Here is a 6,819-nt window from a genome sequence, read left to right as displayed (position 1 = left end):
GTTACATTGAAATATAGCCAGAGTTTTCTTTTTTCCTAATTAAAAAAATGTTTTTAAGTGACAAGGTCTCATTCTGTTGCCAAGGCTGAATCTCAGTGGTATAATCATAGCTCACTGCAGCCTTGAACTTGTGGGCTCAAGAGATTCTCCCACCTCAGCCTACAAAAAGTGCTGGAATTACAGGTGTGAGCCACCGAAACTGGCCTCTCCTTGCATTTAAAGTGTTTAGAGTTCAGATAAATTGTTTCACTTAAAAGAAAAACAGGCTGAGTACGGTGGCTCACACCTGTAATCCCAGCACTTTGGGAGGCTGAGGTAGACAGATCATCTGAGGTCAGGAGTTCGAGATCAGCCTGGCCAACATGGTAAAACCCCATCTCTACTAAAAATACAAAAATTAGCCGGGCGTGGTGGTGTGCACCTGTAGTCTCAGCTACTCAGGAGGCTGAGGCAGGAGAATTGCTTGAATCTGGGAGGCAGAGGTTGCAGTGAGCTGAAACCCTTCCACTGTGCTCCAGCCTGGGCGACAGAATGAGAATCTGTCTCACACACACACACAAATTAAATAAAAACAGATTTTTAGGCTAAAAGTTAGGGAACATAGAAACACAGTTTTTGTTTAAACAGTTTGAGAAATAGCACATATTACTAAAGAATTATGAATATTATTTGTATTAAGTCAACCAATACATATACATGTGTTGATATTTTTAATTCTGGAATTTCCTAAAGTCATTTAAAAAGGTTGATGTTTTAAGTGTTTGACTGTATTACTATTTTTATTTTCTATACTACTATTGCTACTGATTCTACTGCTACAACTGTACTATTAACACCACCAGGAGGACTTGTGGATAAAATCTGTATTTTACTCATCTTAAAACACCTTCCTTCATAACTTTTCTTAGAATGTCCTGCTAAAAATTTAGTTACATTGAAAGAAATGGAAACAGTATATGAAGGAGGGATGGCTTTTAGGAAATGGAATTTGTGGAATGCTCTTATTTTGGATGAGTTGCAGACTTTCAAATTCCGCAGGAACCCAAATAAAAACAGTTATATGCTAGTTAAAACAATATTTCACTCAGTTTCAGAATGGCCTCTATGTCATTTGGTGGCATGGCGCTAACCCTAATGACTACAGAAAACAAAACCATGAGACTACAAATCTGACAGTAGAAAAGAAAAACAACAGAGTTGATTCAAAGCGCTTCTAACATTCAGCATGTGAGTTTTAAAAACACACTAATAACTTAAGTAATTTGAGCAAGTTAGTTGGTCAGTTTGTTAAAGTACTATTTTCCATTCAAATTTGTCATTTCTCCAAGACTCTATCTACTATCTATCTATCTATCTATCATCTACCTATCTTTTTTATGCTTGTCATATTTAAATGAGAAATTATAAATGATGAAGCTATTATACTGTAACAGAAATGTGATCTATTGGCCAGTTTCTCAGTTAAGATCCAATCCTAGAACATGAAAATGAGCTTGCTGCCGGCAAATACATACTATGCTCAAATACTTGCTTGAGCATAGTATTTGGCACATAGTGGACGCAAACTAATAGTTGTTGAATGAGAGAATGTCTCAAAGTAGTATTCTAAAGAGAAAGTCTACCTAGAATTCTAAACTCATGTTAATTGTATTCTACCAATCATTGTAATTTTAAGGAATGTTTTAAATGAGAAGACATGATTAACATGTGCAGCATTAAAAAATACCCTTTTAAGCCGGGCGCCGTGGCTCAAGCCTGTAATCCCAGCACTTTGGGAGGCCGAGGCGGGTGGATCACGAGGTCAAGAGATCGAGACCATCCTGGTCAACATGGTGAAACCCCGTCTCTACTAAAACTACAAAAAATACCTGGGCATGGTGGTGCGTGCCTGTAATCCCAGCTACTCAGGAGGCTGAGGCAGGAGAATTGCCTGAACCCAGGAGGCGGAGGTTGCGGTGAGCCGAGATCGCGCCATTGCACTCCAGCCTGGGTAACAAGAGCGAAACTCCGTCTCAAAAAAAAAAAAAAAAAAAAAAAAAATACCCTTTTAAAATTTAAAAAAGTGTAAAGATGTATAAGAATGTAAAATGAATATATAAGAAAACATATAAGGTAAATATATTTTAAAGAAAATTACCCAGAGATAGCCACTGTTAATATTTTGATATATTTCCATCCAGGCTATTTAACCTTTTTGTTTTGTTTTGTTTTGTTTTGAGACACTCCCATCACCCAGGCTGGAATGCAGTGGCACAATCTCAGCTCACTGCAGCCTCAACCTCCTGGCTCAAACCATCTTCTTACCCAGCCTCCTGAGTTGCTGGGAGTACAGGCACATACCACCAATCCTGACTAATTTTTATATTTTTTTGTAGAGGTGAGGTTTTGCTGTGTTGCCCAGGCCATATTTGTTTTTAATATTTGTATAAATTTGGGACCATACTGAATTTCCAGAATATATAAAACCACAAGTAGATCTCATATATAAAATAATGCAGAATAAACTAAAACTTATTACCCTATGTCCAGTTTATACTTAACACATAGCACTTTAGAATAAGAACTCTCAACAAAATTAAAGTGAAAACTAAAACTAAATAAGATTTGGATCAATGTGATAGAACTAGGGGGACAGGAGTATTTCTGGAGCTCTAGATTGTCAGTATTCCTAAAGTGTTACTACTGTGTAAGAAGATTCCACTTTCAAACGAGGACATTTTTTCTTAGTAACTTAGAGTATTTATTTTCTGAGTTTTAGGTGAGTTTGATAGACAAGAGTTCTCACTAAGTTGCAGGTGTACATAATGGTAGCTGATCAAAAAATACCTTTGCAAATACTTATTGTAATGATTTAGCTAAAAAAGCTTATCTGAATGGTGGATTGCAACAGTCGATTACACTGAGTTAACTGATGAAGTGACTGGTGGAGAAGTAGGGTAGGGTGAAGAGTATTACCCTCAGGTAAATTCAAAGAATTGTCAGCAGCCTATTCCATTACAAAGCAAACATACAGAACACTGTCAAAGCCAGAGCTCTTTCATTAGAATTAGGATGACACTTGGGATGCTAACCACAATAATATGAACCTGCAGGCCACACTGTGGATGTATACACAGTAAATCAGAAGTGAGTATCCAAACTGCGGTAACCTCTTTTCTTTCTAATCCCTAAATCACTGTGGCACGTGACTTCTTTGGGACCAAGAAGTTGCCTCGCACTGCAAAATATTAAAAGGCATGGCATTATTTTGAGGTATCAAATGAAAAGATTACTTTGAGCTACTACTAAATTTATATTCTCTTGGCTTAAAAGAGTTAACTCACTTTCAGAGACATTTACTAACCGAAAATGAATTAGGCATCAAGGAGAAGAAGGTTAGTGGTAGTCACTCACTTTTGATTGATATGCCTAAAAGTCCTGCTCAAGGCTCCTGTTATTGCGATGGGGAACCCAATTATAAGTGGATCAGGTAGCATATTGCTTACTGTTTAATAGCTCTTCACCTAGATTTTCTGATAGAATGAATGCACTGCTTCTACAACAAAATCAAATAGGATAACTAGTGTGAAGCTGTCCTGTTTGAGGAAGGAAGAATAACAGGAAGTCTTAACAACCACATGTTACCAGAGAAGTAGAATGACTGTGAGATACCCTCATAGAGAGTATTTTACTCAATGACCTTGTATCTATCTTTAATAACTTTTTGCAATTTGGGAAAAAGAAGTACTGCTAATGCAAGAAATGATTCTTGCGAAGTGGTACAAGGAAAATATTCAAATAAAGTCATCAGCAGGGCACAGTGGCTCAAGCCTGTAATCCCAGCACTTTGGGAGACTGAGGTGGGCAGATCACTTGAGGTCAGGAGTTTGAGACCTGGCCAACATGGTGAAACCCTGTCTCTACTAAAAATACAAAAATTAGCCAGCGTGGTGGTGATTACAGATGCACCTGTAATCCCAGCTACTCAGGAGGCCGAGACAGGTGAATCACTTGAACCTGGGAAATGGAAGTTGAAGTGGGCTGAGATTGCGCCACTGCACTCCAGCCTGGGCAACACAGTGAGACTCTATCTCAAAAAATTTAAAAAAAATTAAAAAATAAAATCATAATTGCATTAAGAAAAAAAATGAAGGATTTGTTTAAAGAATTCAATCAAATAATTTACAATTCAAGGAAGCTCAGCTCAACTTCCCAATTTTGAAATGGGCAAAAGATTTGAACAGATACCTTATGGAAAAAGAGATACCAATGGCTAATAGTCATATAAAAAGATGCCAAACATAATTTGTCATACAGGGAAATGTGAATTTGAACTACAATGAGAGGCTGGGTGCTGTGGCTTACACCTGTAGTCCTGGTACTTCAGGAGGCTGAGGTGGGAGGATCACTTGAGGCCAGGAGGTCAAGACCAACTTGGGCAACATAAACAAGACCCTGACTCTACAAAAAAACAATTTTTTTAAAGTTAGCCAGATGTGGCAGCACATACCTATAGTCCTAGCTATTCAGTAGACCAAGATGGGAAGACCATGTGAGCCCAGGAGTTTGAGGCTGCAGTGAGCTGTGATCATGCCACTGCACACCAGCCTGGGCAACAGAGGGAGACCCTGTCTCTAAGAAAGAAAGAAAGAAAGATAGATAGATAGATAGATAGATAGATAGATAGATAGATAGATGATAGAACTACAATGAGATACCACCTTATATCCACTAGAATGGCTAACATAAAAAAGACAACAAGTCTTGGCCATATTATATTATAGATTATGGAGAAACTAGGTCCTTTATACATTGCTGATGGTAATATAAAATGATGCGGCTATTTTGAAAAAATGTTTGGCATTTTCTTATAAGGTTAAACATAAATTGACTATATGATCTATCAATTCTACCTGTAAGTATCTACTCAAGAGAAATTAAAACATATGTACACAAATATTTGGTTGCTCATAGCAACATTATCCATACTTGCCAAAAAATGGAAACAAGCTACACATCAGTTGAGTGGTAAATGGATAAACAAACTCTATTTATCCATGCAATGGACTACTATTCAGCAGTGAAAAGGAAGGAACCACTGAAGCATCCTAAAACATATATTAACTTAAATGTATTATGCTAAGTAAAATAAGCCAAATCCAAAAGATCATATATTGTATGATTCAATTTATATGAAATGTCCAGAATAGGCAAATCTCTCGAGACAGAAAGAGTAGTGGTTGCCTGGGGCTAAGGATGAAAATGAGACTAGCTATAAACGCACATAAGGGACAAAAGATACAGCCTGAATAGATTACTAAGCAGGGTTATATAGGGGGCCCAGGATGGGCTGTTGGATGCTCTGGATTGTACCGCGGGGCAGGGTGGGGGTGCAAAGTGATGATTAAATTTTGAATATTTAAAGAACCATGGGTTAGAAAGTACAAGGCAACCTTTTAGCAAGGAAGGTGCAAAATCACTGGCCTTATAACGTGAATGGGACAGGCATGTTGTGGGAAATCCAGAGATCCAAACCTAATGAAATAGACTTTAGGAATGAGATTTAGATGAATATCGATTTACTTGGGTTCCATGCATATGGCGTTAACAAATTATCTTTGTGGAGGGGGATGGGGTAAGGGCCATAGACAAAACCAAACTTGGAGCAAAAAGTAATAGCTTTGTTCTACGTGTGGTGGTGGGTATGGGTGAGTGTTAAATTTAGGTTAATCCAGGAAGAAGGGAAGCCTGGTCTTTGGGCAAAATCACTTCAAACTAAATAATGTTAGAGCAGCAAAGGGACCATTTTGTGGATGAGGAAACCAGCTCAGGGAGATTCAGTGACTTCTGAAGATCACGCAGTATTTGCATTTGAAGAAAATGCAGAAGTATGAATTAGCAAAATAAGTATTTACCATCTATTGTAGCTTAAAATAAAAGGGATGACTAACAGATACTTAACTGTGAAGTGAACACCTTATTGTTGGTTTCAGAGCCTGAGATAAAATTCAGATTTCTTGACTCCCCAGTTCAGTGGTCTTTCCACTACAGACTACTGTGTACATAATAATTCCTTTGCAGGAATTATTATAAAAGGAATAAAATAATTATATAAAAATAAAATATTATAAAAGGAATAAAATAATTCCTCGTAAATAATTGCTTCCTTTTAAATTTAATTTTATAAAAATTTAATTTATAGGATACATATAGCTCTTTATCAGCTTTTACTACATCACTTTTACATTATTATCATGTTTGTAAAATCTCAGAATAACTGTAGTAAGACAGTTTTACCTTTTCTTTACGCTGGTAATTGATTGTGCTCTGCTAAGGAGAATGTAGTAGAGGAGGAGCTCTACTGAAGAAATGCTGCAACTTGGAAAAGCAACCATTAGTTACCAATGTGGTGGAATCAAAGGTAATTTAAATGTCAACAAATCCAGATGGGACACATTTTATCAGAAACCTTGTGGTCCAAAAGGGAAAGACTAAAGCAGATGGAAAGATCAGCTCAGCTTTATTAGCACTAGAGAAAACTACCTATTGTCTATATCTGAAAGCTTTTCAACACAGTCACAGTGAGGCCACCTACAATATAGGCAATGCTACTGATTGGCACATTTACATAATTAAAAATAAAAGGAAAGTCATTAAATATAATAAAATGTGTATTCTTTGCTTGGTATGTTTTGCTCTGAAAGAACTTTTAAAAAAGTCATTAAAGGCAAAAGAATTCAGTGGCAAGAAGATGTTTGCATAGACTATTTCATTCCAGGCAGTATCACAGATTGCTGCAAACAGAACCGGGCAATACCTAAGAGGCCCAAGAGATAATTA

Source organism: Sapajus apella, unplaced genomic scaffold (assembly GCF_009761245.1).
Source record: "Sapajus apella isolate SASKATOON/1434 unplaced genomic scaffold, GSC_monkey_1.0 scaffold50, whole genome shotgun sequence".
Taxonomy (NCBI): Eukaryota; Metazoa; Chordata; class Mammalia; order Primates; family Cebidae; genus Sapajus; species Sapajus apella.
This window is presented reverse-complemented; position numbering follows the sequence as displayed.